We start from the raw sequence: 17,534 nt of genomic DNA, 5'->3' as shown, positions 1-17,534 counted from the left end.
TCTTTAAGCGCCGCGACAATCCGACTCCCCCGGAGCTGCATTAAGCAGTTATTGTAGAGGCACAATGACCTAAATGGCTCAACATCAACTTCATTAGCCATGCGGCCGGGACCGAGAGCGTCGGCCGGCGCGGCCCTTTGTCGCGGCTCACCCCAGGTGAGCATTAAATTGCAAATGATACCCTGAAAGGCCGAGAGACGGAGGGAGAGCCGGAGGGAATGAAAAGGCTGGTGGAAGAGCCGCTTCGAGCGTAAAAAATCCAATACATCACGGCTCGGGGAGAGCAAATTCCTCTCGTCTCCTAAGTGTCTTATTTGTAAGCGAGACAAGTGAGAGAAGTGCGATAGAGGAGGATAAAAAAAGAGAAAGAGCTGACAGGCCGAGAGAAAAGACACCCCTGAGCCTAATGACAGAGCCACGGCAATTACTTCAGGTCTCCGGGACGCCTCCCTGCCGCCACATTCCTTCTGTAAACGAGCGAACCGGGGAAAGTAAGAAGCGAATTGGATTTCGATAAAAAATAGAAATAAATAAAAACACGAGCCTGAGCGAGGAGTCGCGGGAGGAAAGAACTAAATAAACAAAGTTTAATTCAGTCTGGAGGAACGGAATGAAGTCCGGCACCCTCTCACGCCCCGACCCGGTACGGGCCGGGCCCCGTCCCTGACGGATCGATGCGAGCGGCCCCGGCGGGCCCCCGAGATCAACACGTTAACAAACGTCCTCATCAACAGGCGTCGGGAGGGAGACATGAGTGACGCTAAGAGATGCGGGCGGGGATGAGAGATCGGGCCTTTGCATATCCGCTGTCACCGGCGGCTGAAGTGACGGCACCCCAGAGGCCGGATGTTGCCTCTCTCTTCCCGCCCCGGCGGACCGGAGTAAATTAAAAGTGGCGGATTAGTCCGGCCTGAGACGGCGGATGACAGGCGCTGAGTCCGGGCCCAGAACCCTCGCCCTGCCCATATGTCTTCCTGAAGTAGCACAGCGGGGGCTCGCTAATGAGAGCAGCGCAGCGTGGCAGTTTAGCTCGGGAACGCCGCAGGACCGACACACACACACACACACACACTTACAGTGGGCACTTGGATATGCCAAGATGCCACATTTACAACAACTAATTGCAGAGGAGGAGGCAGGTCGGAACCGCCGACGGTGATGAGTACGGTCCAGCCGTGAAGGTCCTAATGCTGCACGTAAATAACAACACGCGTTGTGACGTTCGGCTGTATTTAACGGTCTGTAATCAATCAGCTGACCTGTAAAATGTCTCCAAAACAAATGCACGCCATTTAAATGCGAGAATCTCCCTCCACCATGCTTCACAGTTTATTTAAACATGTGCCTGTTTGACAAGAAAGTTTACAGGAGGATGTGATGTGGCAGCAGTGGGGTGATGATGTGATGAGGCAGCAGTGCTCTAAGTGTGATCTTTGCAGGATGCTCACTTCTGAGTTATTTTTCCAGCCTTCTTGGGAGGGCTGGCAAACAAAAGCATGTCGTTTGACTGTAACACTTTATAAATAAGTGTAAACTTTTTACTTCGGCTGAGTGTGTGTGTGAGTGTGTGTGTGAGTGTGTGTGTGTGTGTTCACTTTTAAACAAATAAGCAAAGACACATCGTAACGAGTGTTAATATAATTAAATATAACGCACACTTTTCGCGATCCTGGCTCAGAACCGCGCCATCCGTGGCAGGGGCGTCTCCTCCTCCCGGTAATTGCAGTTTCACTTTTGAACCTCCGTCTCTGAATAAAGCCGCGACTCCGGGAGCTTCGACTCTGAAGGAATTTGATTATTTCTATTTGGCGTTGGTGTGGCGCATCAAAGGCGACTCAGGACATGCGGGCTGGAAGCCTCTGACAGCTCTGACACTAAGCAGCGGAACGTCCTGAACCGCTCGGCAGGTTTATAAAAAAATAATAATAACAATAATAATAAAGAAGTACTATTGATTTATTGTGGACGAGCGTAAAAAATGAAAGTGACGGAGCATCGGAGCTGCGGCGGGAAATAATAAGTCCGATCATTTTCCTGCTGTCGGACTGTGCTAATTTTTTTGCTCCTCACAGTCGGGGCGTCCTCCTCACAACTGTTCCGTAACGTAACACAGGAACACTACTCTTGAGATCTGTGGATCCAGGGTTCGGTCCTCGGCTGTGCTATTGGCCGGTCGGGAGAGTTTTGGGACAGCCAGGCCACCAGGAGGCACTCTTGTCAGGACAGTGCGCTCCTAGTGCGGGTCCCGAGCCCGGATAGGGTCACGTCCGGAGGGGCGTCCTGCGTATAGACCATCTAATTCTGATTCTAGCTTTTAAATCACCTATTCAGTATGTATAGATGTGCAACCTGACCTAGGAACTGTGGCTGTAATTTTTTTTTTTATATAGTTTATCTATATAAAAGTGAACATGCTTGTTCGGGGCAGCCAGTGGCTTTTGGAGCTCGTTCTTCCTAGTGAGATTGCACGGGATGTACGTGGCGTGGGCGAAATTACATAAACGCCCCTTGGAATTATGGGGTCCAGGTGTTTTAGGGCACGCCCACTTGCTGACAGGTGTGTAAAATAAAAGGCTGGTTAGTAAAGACACGATGTAGAGGAACCACATTTTAGCCGTATGGAATATCTTATGACCTTCCTTCTAGTGGGGAAAGTAGAAGTGTGAACAGAGTGGGCACAAATTCCTATAGACGCATTCCAAAATAAACTCTGCATTAACGTACGCCCATGGTTTGGATTTGGGATGCCCAACAAGCTGTTCATCAATCACTAACGTAGGTTAGAAATCCCGTCAGCCAGTTCCCTCACGTTAACACTTTTTATCTCTTTAAACTCTATATCGGCGCCACTGCCGGCGAAAGCCAAGGAGTCAAAGCGGCGGATTTAGCGGATCCCGACGAGGGCGCGGGGGCAAAAGTTTACGTTCCCAGAACGAGCGGAAGCCGGGGCGCGGGGGAGAGGCCGAGAGGAGACGGGCGCGGGGATGAAAGGATGAGCGGAGCGTCCGGACGCCTAGATTTCCATCGGCAGAGAGGATTACCGACACCTACTTCCAGCTTAGGCTGAAGGGTTTGAAGTTTGGCCTGGGAGGGAAGAGATCCCCTTCGGCGGAGTCCTGTTTGATTCTGGTGGGAGTCCGCCGCTAATCCCGGCCTCCGCCGCCGTGCACATGCTTTCTCACCTTCTGCCTGATCCGCCGCGCCTACTCCTCTCAGCACTCTCGGGTCTGGCGTCCGTTTTTCTGTCCGTCCGTCTCTCTCGCCTCCTGTTTGCCTCTTCGTTTTGTTCCTGCTTTCTGCTTCGGTTTACGTTTTCAACCTCCTTCCAGATAAGTCCCCCAAAACAAAGGGGGCAGAGGTGGACCCGCTGGCAGTGGCAGGAAATACCCAGTGTGGCTAAAACGAGGGCAAGAATTGCATGACATTTACAGATTTCTCTTTTCAGGTTGTATTTCTTGACGCAGCGGCGTACTGGGTTAATTGACAATGTTTTTCCGAAGCACTCCCGATCCCAAGTATCTATATTTATCACCGTAGAATGACGGTTCCTCAGGTAGTGCCGTCTGAGGCCTCAAAAGAATGAGTCCTACAAAAAAAGGGGGCAGAGGTGGACCCGCAGGCAGTGCCAGGGAGCTCGGCGGGTACACACTGTGACCAAAATCAAGCGATTTGGGCATGCCATGCCACTTCCCACAAATGTAGTCATGCCACACAGCAGATCGACCATGACGCCCGACAAGTGCGCTGATCAGGGTCCGGTTTCAGAAGCGCCGTACCCCAGCCAGCGCCCGCCGCTGCCACACCGGGAGAAATGAAGCATCAGAACGATGCGCCCGCTGGCAGCCTGTCCCCGAGGCGCTTTTCCAAAACGACGTCTGTTTTACCCACCTCAAACACCCCACCCCCTCTTCAACTCATCGGTGATGACCGATCGGGTGCCCGGGGGTCACTCCGTCTGTCCCCGAAACGTCTCATTAGAGAAACGAACGGCGCCTGAGCTGCGGCCAGCGGGCGAGCTGGCACCGCCGCGTAACTCCTCACTCGCCTCACGCGCATCATTACCGGCTATCAGTGACAGTCAGACGGACGCTACGCAATTAATCCCGCTTTTCATGGGCACAGAGGAGCCGCTGATTTAGGGGGCCTGGCGCAGATGAGCTGTCGGGCTCCGGGGCCCCGGCGCCGCCCGTTTTTACCCACGGAAAAGGTCAATACGGTTCGCCGAGCTTGAGGAGCGTCTTTTTAAATATGATGAAATTAATTTGCATTTTTTTATGTAACATACACAATTGTCACCTGTTCTTCCTCCTTGTCCTTCATCCTTTTCATCTTCTGTTTCTTTTCATCTTCTGTTTCTCCTGTTTTTTAGGAAGTGGATGTTCGTGGGGCTGTAGATGCGCCGGTGTTGGGGCTTAAACTCTCCAAACGTCCTGAAGGATCCCTGGCACTTTTATTCACCCGTCTCCTTCCAGTCGGTTCGACCCTCCTCGCCCGGAGCTGAAAGGTTAGCAAGTCTGATTTTTTGACTGTTTCTCCTCCTCTTCGCTCTTCGATCTCTTTCATCTTCCTGACGGCTCTCTGGCCCCGGTACCGCGCCGGCGTTGCCCATCTCCGGCGTGACAACTAAATAGGCCCCTAATACCACTTCATAAAGGATGGAAGTTTCCTCCGGGCGAGCGTCTGTAAATTAAACACATAAGCGGCGCCCCGGCGGAGGCCCTAAAGCTGAACCCTGCACTCGGGTGACAGCGGCGGCTTAGCGGTCTGAACTAAACGACGCCTTAACAAGCCCTAATTTATAGACGCGTCTTTTAGGGAGGGACACGCACTCCGTCACATGACCGGGGCTGGAACCTAGAGCCTCCCGTGTATGTATGTGTGTGTGTGTGTGTGTTATTAACAACAGGTGGTTCAGAGCGATGGAACATAAAACCTGGTCATATTAACAACTCAGTGATGTCTAAAAATGCAAAACCCAGAACGGTTTACTGTTATTCCACCTTAAATCTGTCAAAACCCAGAACGGTTTACTGTTATTCCACCTTAAATCTGTCAAAACCCAGAACGGTTTACTGTTATTCCACCTTAAATCTGTCAAAACACAGAACTGTTTACTGTTATTCCACCTTAAATCTGTCAAAACCCAGAACTGTTTACTGTTATTCCACCTTAAATTTGGCAAAAAAAAACAGAACTGTTTACTGTTATTCCACCTTAAATCTGTCAAAAACAAGAATGGTTTATTGTTGTTCCACCTTAAGTCTTGCAAAACCCAGAACGGTTTACTGTTATTCCACCTTAAATCTGTCAAAACACAGAACTGTTTACTGTTATTCCACCTTAAATCTGTCAAAACCCAGAACTGTTTACTGTTATTCCACCTTAAATTTGGCAAAAAAAAACAGAACTGTTTACTGTTATTCCACCTTAAATCTGTCAAAAACAAGAATGGTTTATTGTTGTTCCACCTTAAGTCTTGCAAAATCAAGAACGGTTTACTGTCATTCCACCTTAAATAAGGCAAAACTCGTAAATAACTCGTGGCTGGTCGACGTCTAGACGTGGTGGGCGGATCCCGGTCAGAGCGGGCATCGCTTGGTTGGCAGAGGTCACCGGGTGCGCAGGGAAATTTGCGTGCATTCAAATTAGGACGATGCAAAAAGGGGGAGGAGCAACAAACAAACATGGAGTTCGAGCAGAGATGAACCGGAACACCGACTGATCAATCAGCGGCCAGCCATGCAAATACAGAACGGGCACAAATTCCCACAGAAACCGGATGTCCGACAAGCTCAAGGTCAGGTGTCCAAATACTTTTGGCCAGTTTCACTGAAATAATATTAATAAATCATTTCAGGTTTCATTCACACACACTCACACACACAGACACTCACACTCTCTCTCTCTCTCACACACACACACACACTCTCACACACACTCTCACACACACACACACACACACACACACACACACACACCCCTGTCGGTCTCAGTGGGGGGTGTTTTGCTCTGTAATTTCACCCCTGAAATGTGTGATTACAAACAGAACAACTTCTTCTTCTTTTTAATTTTCTCTTTTGTCCGGACGGCGCCGGTCGCCAGTCGTCCCGCCAGCAGCCCCGTTTAATCAATCACACAGATAATCAAACGTCACTGGCGATCTGCTCCATGTAATTACTTTTGCAATTAAAAATCAATCTCCAGTCACCTCCCGTAATTAGAAGGATGGGCAGATCTTCATCCGGATTGATTTTCTAATACGCATCGACTCTGAGCGCCGGCGTTCGGCCCTCTTCCTCTACGGCCGCTGCCGGGGGGCGTCGAAAAGCGCCGGGGGCGGGCGGCGGCTCGCGGAGGCGCTGTTAGATTCCGCTAACGAGCCGGAAGAGAACGAATCCCACTGATCTGTGTAATTACACACAAAAGTATTAAGACCCCTGACTGTGACTGTTATTCCACCTTAAATCTGACAAAACCCAAAACTGTTTACTGCCATTCCACCTTAAATCTGAAATCTGAGTTAATAAAGGCGGCTCTTATCAGACCTTCCCTCCAGCCAGGTTCTGAACCGGAGCACAACCAGCGCCGCCGTAACCGCCAAGCAATTAATCACTATAGAGAGGGTCCTGCCAAACCCCCCCACGGTACTGATAACCGCGCCCGCACCGCTTCAGTCTGATGGAAGTGTGATTTCTTTCCACCTCCGGCCACGCTAAAATACAACCAGAGAGAGAGAGACAGAGGGAGAGAGAGAGAGGGAGAGAGAGTGAGAGAGAGAGATAGAACTTGAACTTGAGTAATTATTTAGACACAGAGAAACGTAGAGAGACGTAGAAAGACGTATAGCCACATAGGGAGACATACAGACACATAGCGAGATGTATAGACACCTAGAAAGACATAGAGATGTAGAGAGACACATAGAGACACGTAGAGAGACATAGAGAGACGTATAGCTAGGGAGACGTAGGGAGACGTAGAGAGACATAGAGAGACACGTAGAGACGTAGAGAGACATAGAGAGACACGTAGAGACGTAGAAAGACATTAAGAGACAGAGACGTAGAGACAGAGAGCACATTGAGAGACACATAGAGAGACATAGAGAGACATTAAGAGACATAGAAAGACATTTAGAGACGTAGAAAGACATTAAGAGACATAGAGAGACAATAACAGACATTGAAAGACATTAGGAGACATAGAGAGACATTTAGAGACGTAGAAAGGCATTAAGAGACATAAAGAGACATTAAGAGACATTTAGAGACGTAGAAAGGCATTAAGAGACATAAAGAGACATTAAGAGACATTAAGAGACATAGAAAGACATTTAGAGACAGAAAAATGTAGACGTAGAAAGACAGAGAGACATATAGAGACACTACTGCCTTTCCCTATCCTGGTCAGGGTTGCAGTGGATCTGGGTCTACAGGAAAATGCGGGGCACTAGGTAGGAACACCCTGACGGGCTGCTGTTGCCCCAAATTCCAACCGGTAACCTTTCAGACAGGTCAAGTACTTTGAAGTGTGTCTATAGGAATTTGTGTCCGTTTAGTCAGAAGATGACGCGCTGGTGTTCTGGTTCATTCCAGCGCTGGTGAGTGGGGCTGAGATCTGGAGTTTCATGTTTTCTTTGTGCAGCGGGACACAGTGATGCCGGAACAGGGAAGGACCTTCCCTAAACTGTTGCAGCAAAGTTAGAAGCACTTGATTTCCTTCATGTAGCTTATTTAATACAGCTGTTATATCTGACGTTAATGAGAGTGAACGGTGCCGGACGATCGGCGCTCGTCTGATTCTGTACGCCGTGTGGTACGGAGCCGCCCGGACGCAGTAAATAATACAGCGCTAAACGTGCGGTTATCGACGCCGCAGGAATCTTTAACCTCCCGCTAACAACGTGACCTTTGGTGCGGGTGCGGCCGGGGCGCTCGGGGACGCCGGACTGACGCCGCTTTATTTATTTATTGCGCCGACAGCAAGTCGATACTCAATCTAACGGGCCGAGCCCGTGCTGCGCCGCGGCCGGGCCGCACGACTCTCAGAAGCCCGACTGTAATCATGACCTGTGCAATAACAGCAGCAGCAGTGCAGCACCTTCACACACACACACACACACTCACACACACACACACACACACACACTCACACACACACACGGCTCAATTATCTTCATTTGCTCGGTGAGGAGTTCTGGCCCTCAGCGCAGATACGGTGGGAAAATCCCAGGGAAAACTTAGCGTCGAGCGTTTCGTGGTTAGCCGTAGCGCCGTGCGCAGGTCAGCGGCTAAATAAGCGTCTGATTGGTTGAGACGGATGAGACGTAGATTAGAAGTGACGGCCGGGGGGGTTCATGTTCCTCTAATCAGTTTTGCTCGGTGAAAATGCAGATTGTGAAATTTTCCAGCTACTTCCTTAGAAAAACGCATTTCACTTCTGATTAGTCCTGATTAGCCGAGTCGAGTCGCGGGGCCGAGTCGCGGGGCCGCGCCCTCACGGTCAGCCGGGGACTCCGAGAGAGCGGAGAGCGCAGGGCGTACGGGCTAGAGTCCACGCCCGGCTTCCAAACCCGCCGTTACAGGCTCCTTCATCGACCTCATCCACATTCAACTTATTAGTGACGGGTGATTCACAAACGAATCGTTCTGTCATACCGACTCCTGATTCTTATTAATGAATCATTTTAACTAGCAAATGAATCATCGTATCTTACCGACTCCTGATTCTTTTTAATGAATCATTTTAACTAGCAAATGAATCATCATATCTTACCGACTCCTGATTCTTTTTAATGAATCATTTTAACAAGTCTGTCGGCTCAAACGAGACTATATGACCAAAAGTATGTGGACACCTCTTGATAAGCTTGTACGACATCATATTCCACAACCATTGCAGCTAGAACAGGCTCTGCTCACCTGGAAAGGCTTTCCATGTAGATTTTGGATCGTGTTTGTGGGAATTTGTTCCCACTCAGTTCAAAGAGCACTTGGAGATTTGGCCTATCGAACCATGGATTGGCATTACGGATCTGGTTCTCATACCAGACCAGCAGACGCCCGACAGGCCGATAGCACAGCTGAGATTCGAACCCTGGACACACCGATCGGAGCGGTAGGGGTTAGCGTACTGTAGTGGTGCGCTCGTACACTCGTCAGTGTTTTTGATAGACGGGATCTCATACGTTCTGGCTCGCGGGGATCCGCCGCCCCTGAGCCGCTTCAGCCGAAAAGGATGCGGGACTTAGCGGAGGTACAAAGTCTCCAATAAAAGTGTTCCTCTGTTACGGCAGGTAATAGCTCCTGAGCCGCGGCGTGGCGGGAGGCTAAATGCAGAGCAGATGTACCGTACCAGGTCCAGGCCTGATCAAAGCCGCAGATACACCCGCAAATGATGATAAATGACTCTCGGCTGAATCGGGAAGGAGCGCGCCGACGTATCGGGGCGCGAGAGGGGAGCCTGGCAGCCCCCCCCCCCAAAAAAACCTAAAAAAAGCGCCGTCAGATCTCATCGACGTGATCCTGAGCAGGGGTCAGAACCATTACGCTTCTACAGAGGGATTCTGGGTTTGGACAATCTGTAATTCATTTAGCAAACAGATCAGTGAGCCGCAACAGCACAAACACACACACACACACACACACTCTCACACACACACACACACACACTCTCATATACACACTCACATACACACACTCTCATATACACACACATACATTCACACTCACTCACACACACACACACTCTCATATACACACTCACATACACACACTCTCATATACACACTCACATACACACACTCTCATATACACACTCACATACACACACTCTCATATACACACTCACATACACACACTCTCATATACACACACATACATTCACACTCACTCACACACACACACTCTCATATACACACTCACATACACACACTCTCATATACACACTCACACACACACACTCTCATATACACACTCACATACACACACTCTCATATACACACTCACATACACACACTCTCATATACACACTCACATACACACACTCTCATATACACACACATACATTCACACTCACTCACACACACACACTCTCATATACACACTCACACACACACACTCTCATATACACACTCACATACACACACTCTCATATACACACTCACATACACACACTCTCATATACACACACATACATTCACACTCACTCACACACACACACTCTCATATACACACTCACATACACACACTCTCATATACACACTCACATACACACACTCTCATATACACACTCACACACACACACTCTCATATACACACTCACATACACACACTCTCATATACACACTCACACACACACACTCTCATATACACACTCACATACACACACTCTCCCACACACACACTTACACACATACACACACACACTCTCATATACACACTCACACACACACACTCTCATATACACACTCACATACACACACTCTCATATACACACTCACATACACACACTCTCATATACACACACATACATTCACACTCACTCACACACACACACTCTCATATACACACTCACATACACACACTCTCATATACACACTCACATACACACACTCTCATATACACACACATACATTCACACTCACTCATATACACACACACACACACTCTCATATACACACTCACATACACACACTCTCCCACACACACACTTACACACATACACACACACACTCTCATATACACACATACACACACTCATATACACACTCACATACACATACACACACTCTCATATACACACACATACATTCACACTCACTCACACACACACACTCTCATATACACACTCACACACACACACTCTCATATACACACTCACATACACACACTCTCATATACACACTCACATACACACACTCTCATATACACACACATACATTCACACTCACTCACACACACACACTCTCATATACACACTCACATACACACACTCTCATATACACACTCACATACACACACTCTCATATACACACACATACATTCACACTCACTCATATACACACACACACACACTCTCATATACACACTCACATACACACACTCTCCCACACACACACTTACACACATACACACACACACTCTCATATACACACATACACACACTCATATACACACTCACATACACATACACACACTCTCATATACACACACATACATTCACACTCACTCACACACACACACTCTCATATACACACTCACACACACACACTCTCATATACACACTCACATACACACACTCTCATATACACACTCACATACACACACTCTCATATACACACACATACATTCACACTCACTCACACACACACACTCTCATATACACACTCACATACACACACTCTCATATACACACTCACATACACACACTCTCATATACACACTCACACACACACACTCTCATATACACACTCACATACACACACTCTCATATACACACTCACACACACACACTCTCATATACACACTCACATACACACACTCTCCCACACACACACTTACACACATACACACACACACTCTCATATACACACTCACACACACACACTCTCATATACACACTCACATACACACACTCTCATATACACACACATACATTCACACTCACTCACACACACACACTCTCATATACACACTCACATACACACACTCTCATATACACACTCACATACACACACTCTCATATACACACACATACATTCACACTCACTCATATACACACACACACACACTCTCATATACACACTCACATACACACACTCTCCCACACACACACTTACACACATACACACACACACTCTCATATACACACATACACACACTCATATACACACTCACATACACATACACACACTCTCATACACACATACACATACTGTATATTCACACTCACTCACATACACACACACACACACACACACACACACTGTCATATACACACTCACATACACATACACACACTCTCATACACACATACACATATATTCACACTCACTCACATACACACACACTCGCACACACACGCGGGAGCAAGCCTCCGCCGTGAGACTGCAGGACCGTATGACATCACCACGAACCTATTTCTCCTCCCTGGCCTGGGAAAGAACGTGTGTTAGCCATGTGCGCGCCGAGCCCACCGGGATCAAAGGCATAGCCGCGCCCCGGCCAAAACATCAGATCCGAACACGGCACGGAAACCATCCGTTTATTTCCAGATCCAACTTCGGCGGGACGATTATCGAAGAGCGGCAGCTTTTCCGCTGAGGGATCTCTTCGCTAACGGCTCTACCGCGGTCACCGGTTTTTTGCCTCACGGTGGTTTGGCGGCTGATTTTTATAAGCTTGTGGGTGTCAGTAGGATATCAGCGCACCATGTGACCAAACGTATGTTCGGTTACGTTACTGTCAAGAAAAGAACAGCTAGATGGACAACAGCTGGATAGTTTATTACCAAGTTCATGGAACAGTGGTCTCTCTGCCAAGGTTGTTAGAAAACAAGTTCATGGAACAGTGGTCTCTCTGCCAAGGTCATTAGAAAACAACAGCTGGATGGTTTGTTACCAAGCACATGGAACAACAACAGCTGCTTTTCTGGTGATGATTAACCAGTGCTGACCGCCCCTTCACCGGAGGTCTGTCGCTTCAGCAAGCGTCCATCCGCCGGCCTCTTGGTGCACAGTTTGTACAACTTTATTAAAACTTACGAGCTCAGGAGGACGTACGATGAGAAAGTCGGTAGGAGTAGTGGAGGTACACGAGCGCTCCCTGCTCCGCTCCCCGGAGTCTCCTCTCGGGAGGAGCGCGGCGGTCACGACAGTCCGGCGCTGGAGGTAAATCTGACGGTCTGGTTCTCTGAGGTTAGAAGGTAAAGCCGAATGTTTACCCTCGCCGTACCTCCGCGTGGAGTAAAAACACACCCGAGCCAAACCCGGCGGGGGGCGGACGGGGCGCAGAAAGATCCTCCTGCTCCCGGAGAGGAGCTGAACTCGGGGGTCAGGGGAAAAACGGGGCGACACCCGGGGAATGGCCCCGCCCGCCCGTCCTCATCAATCATCCGGCTCTGTTGACCGAGCAACATGATGTCACGACTCATTTGGCGCATTCCGCTGGCACGGGGCCTCGCGAGGGGGCCCGCAGCTCTCAGCGGGCGTTTCCTGTTCGGGGCCGTCCCGCGATGGGTCCGCTTCCTTTCCAGAAGATCAGACGCTCCTCTGAAGGTTCGGCTCGTTTCTGGTTTCTTCTGCGCCGCTCCGAGACCCCGGGGCCCCCAAAGCGTCTTTGATCAAATCCCGCTCTCGATGTGAGCAGATAGAGAACCATCTAGCTGTTGTTTTCTAACCACCCTTGCTTAGACCACTGTTCCATGTGCTTGGTAACAAACTATCTAGCTGTTCTCTTCTAAGGACCCTGGCAGAGAGACCACTGTTCCATGTACTTTATAGCTGTTGTTTTCCAACAACCCTTGGCAGAGAGACCACTGTTCCACATACTTCATAACAAACCACTTAGCTGTTCTTTTCTAACACTCTTGGCAAAGAGACCACTGTTCCACGATATTTAACACCCCCCGAAAGCGTCTTTTGATCTAATCCCACTCTTGATGAGAGCAGATAGCGAGTGATTACGCCCCTCGTTTGATAGAATGGTGTCAGTGTGTTGACGAGCTCCGGGGGGCTTCTGAAGGGGAGCTGATGAGCGCCTCAGGACCCGAACTGTCTGTCGAGGCGCCGCGTCTGATCGTAGTTTATTTTCGGCGATCAGGGGAACCGGGCGTGGCACTGCTTCTGAGGATGTTGATTTATTAGTTTGACACAAAAAGGGGGATCCTGAACACGCGATGAGTGAGTAAACGGGCGCGTCAGAGCCTCGTTTACCGACGATGGTCCTCGCTTTCATCTTTTGTTCCTGCGTTGCTTTGATGTTCCAGCGTGGATCTGGAGAGGAGCTGCTCCTCTGGTATTTTTATTTCGTAACAGCACCGACGCAATTTGTACCAATTGTGTATTTTCTCTTTCTCTATTTAGTTGTTGTTTTCTAACGACCTTGGCAGAGAGACCACTGTTCCATGTACTTAAACTGCTTAAAGGCAGACAGACACACTACTTGACCATAAGTATGTGGACACCCCTCATTTTTGAGTTCTATCGGCCCCTTGAGAGTCTGGAGACTTCCGGTGTTTATCTACGTCTTTAGGAAATTGAACCGTAACGCCTGGCACAACCAGAGCCTGTGCATATTGGCACCTTCTCAATTACATACTTAGAGTTTCTGTGCCCGTCTCTCTGCACCCCCCTCCAGGAGCTTAGCGGGCGGATCAAGCTGCCCTCTGTTTGAAGTCGTGCCAGGCGGCAGGTCAGGAATGGGAACGTGGCACGGCGGTGCCCACTGAAAGTTCTCTGTAGTTTGGTGGTGTGCTCCTCGTACCTTTCCACTTTATTGCTTACACATGTCCACCTCCCTGCCCCCCCACTGTGAGGAGAGACAAAACACAGAGGAGGGGGGGGCGGAGCGAGGGGTAGAGCGAGGGCCCCAGCTTGAACTAATCGGGGGCCCCGGAGAGGGCGCGGCGGTGTGTGCCAGTGGGGTTTCAATTTGTCAGGGCATAAACAGATACTAAAGGCAGAGTAGCGTAGAGGTGATTTATCAAACACACTCGTGTGGACCTGTCACTACACCACACACACACACACACACCAAATGTATGTGGACACCTGCCCATACGAAGCGTGTTCAGGTAGGATGAGAAGGCCTGGCTCACGGTCAGTGTTCCAATTAATCTAGTGTTTATTATTCTTTTGATTTGTTATAAATTTATTATTTGATTTTATTTGCATTTTCTCTCCTTTTCTCCCAGTTTAGTCATAGCCGGTTCCTCTTCCTCTGCTGGAGAGCCCAGTGTGTGGTGTACGAGGAGGGTATATTCTCCTGACACGCCCTCACCGTACTTCGGTGGTCGGTGCGTGAGGTCGGTCTCGCTCATGGAGAGTAACACGCTGATCTTCACGTTCCTCCACTTCTGTACAGGCGCCTTGGGCTACTAACCAGGGTCCTTGCACAGCATTGAAGACCCCGCCCACTTTTTAGTCTTGTCTTTTCCCACCCAGCAGGCTTTCTGCACCTCAGAATCAGTAACGTAGCCTTTGTGGTGGTTGTAGTTTGTAACAGTGAGCTGTTTCTCTATGTATGTTATGAAACAGATAAGACATGAAGGGTCAGGTGACGCTGGCCTTGACCTGGACAGCTACAGGTCATCCTCGGCTAAACGAATCGTGTCCACTTGCCCCGGCTTCGGCGAGAGAGGAAAAGGGGGGGTCAGACCCCCGTTTCCAGTTCAGGGGTCGTGTTATTGCAGCGCTGGTGTAAATAACGGCCTCGCGCTGCCACAATATTGTTCATCAGCGGGTGAAGGATGTGCTCCCATGTTGTTCCACCAAGAAATAATAGAAAGCCGACAACCACCCGGGAGGGAACAGGGCGGGGCGCGTGCATGTGTGTGTGTGTGTGTGGGGGGGGGTCAGATGTACGTCCGAAATCTCTCTGTACTGAGAATTACTAGCTTTCCCTGCTAGCAATCCCAAATACATGCTGTGTTCCTTCTGCTGAAAAGAATCAGCACGACTCGAAGCTTCCACCACCGTATTTCACAGGTCTGCTCGTACTTGTAGAATGAAGCTGAGTTGAGCATGAGAGATGAAGAGAGAGCATCAAGAGAGAGTGCACAAGCAAGTATGAGAGAGCGAGTGAAAGTCCCCATTAGCCTAGCCCTGAGCTGGAGGCTGAGAGATGAAGAGAGATGTAGAGAGAGAAAGCGTGAGAGAGTGAGAATGAGAGAGCAAGCGGCAGTGAGAGAGAGATGAAAGCAGGTATTATTAGTAGCCCGTGCGAGAGCGTTTACGTGATCCTGACTGGATGTTTACGTTGGAATTTGCTGCGTATGTGCGAATGCTCCGACTCTGTAAACATGGCGGCTCAGCTCTCGTTTCCTGTACATCACTCGTATTGTTTTAACTGCGCCGGCCGCACTCTCTTTAAAGTCCTCCTGCATCTTTAAAGGGCCTCCACAGCCGGGGCTCCCGGGGGCCCGACACTCAGCTCAACTCACCGAGACCTTAATCCAACTTAACTACCCCCCCTCCACCCGTCCCCCCGTCCCATCACACTACAATGCTAATAATAATAATAATAATATTAATAACAATAATAATAATAATAATAATAATAATAATATTAATAATAATATTAATAATATTAAAATAATAATAATAATAATAATATAAATAATAATATTAATAATATTAAAATAATAATAATAATAATATAAATAATAATATTAATAATATTAAAATAATAATAATAATATAATAATAATAATATAATGATAACAATAATATTAATAATAATACAATAATATAATAATAATAATAATAATAGTAGTAGTAATAATAATAATAGTAGCAGTAATAATAATTAAATTATTATTAATTATAATAGTAATAATTATAATAATAATAAATAAATAAATAAATAAAATAATATTAATAACAATAATAAATAAAATAATAATGATAATAATAATAATAATAATAATAATAATAAAATAAAATAATAATAATAATAATTAGAATCTTTTAATTATTGATCAGGAGTATCGAGTGACTGGTATGAGAACCTGCAGTTATGGAGGTATTTTGTGGACAGGTAGGAGAATCTTTATATCGGGGTGTAGTGGTGTACAGATTTCTAGCAGTAGCGCCCCTGGGTGGAAGCGTAAAGTAGTTATTATATTTTTTATAATAGTGGACACTCACACTCACACACACACACACACACACACACACACACGTCCATGTCCTGTCCACACATTTTTTTTTATTGGTCAAATATAAAATTAACAGCAGGCGTGAGCCGGCGTGGAGGACCGGTCCCTCTATCGGACAGAAGTTTCCAGTCCGGGGTCAGCGTGCGCCCCCATAAAACTTTACAGAGCCGCTCAGGAAGAGCCGCAGATTTACTGCCAACAAACTTCCCTGTTTAATCATCGCAGTAATAAGCGCGGGTCTGTTAGTGCTGCAACAGAGCGGCCATTCGCTGCTTCTTATTAAAAACAGAGCCGGGCTAACGGCTACTGACGTCCATCAATAAAAGTCCAGCAGCTCATCAGACTGGCTGTAAAAACACAACGTACGCCGAGGAGAAGCGACCTCGCTACTGGGTTTGAACCTTTGGGGGTGGGGTGGGGGGGCGAATACCTTCCTGTTTTAGACATTACGCGACCGGAACGTCCAGGTCAGACGTGGAATTCCACAGTGGAGTGGTGTGGAGGGTCCTGAAGATCGGAAAGGCTTTGTTCTGCTCCATCAAAGGGGCGCTGCGACTGGAGCGTCTGATCCGGGACTATATTTAGGAGAGTGATAGGAACCTGGTGTGAACTCACTGTGGTCACTGGTTTGGTCACTGTGAGGGGACAGGGAACAT

At 48.1% G+C, this 17,534-nt stretch overlaps 1 long non-coding RNA gene across 3 annotated transcripts in view; it reads left to right on the top strand.

Moving 5' to 3' along the window:
* The window catches only part of LOC134304258 (uncharacterized), a 123,771-nt gene that overhangs the window by 60,900 nt on the left and 45,337 nt on the right, over positions 1–17,534 (top strand). For all 3 annotated transcript variants that reach the window (XR_010007795.1, XR_010007794.1, XR_010007793.1), the window contains exon 3: positions 4,370–4,504. This is a non-coding gene — a long non-coding RNA (uncharacterized LOC134304258). The remainder of the gene's footprint in view (positions 1–4,369; positions 4,505–17,534) is intronic.

This window comes from Trichomycterus rosablanca, chromosome 27, assembly GCF_030014385.1.
Source record: "Trichomycterus rosablanca isolate fTriRos1 chromosome 27, fTriRos1.hap1, whole genome shotgun sequence".
Lineage (NCBI taxonomy): Eukaryota > Metazoa > Chordata > Actinopteri > Siluriformes > Trichomycteridae > Trichomycterus > Trichomycterus rosablanca.
This window is presented reverse-complemented; position numbering and strand designations above follow the sequence as displayed.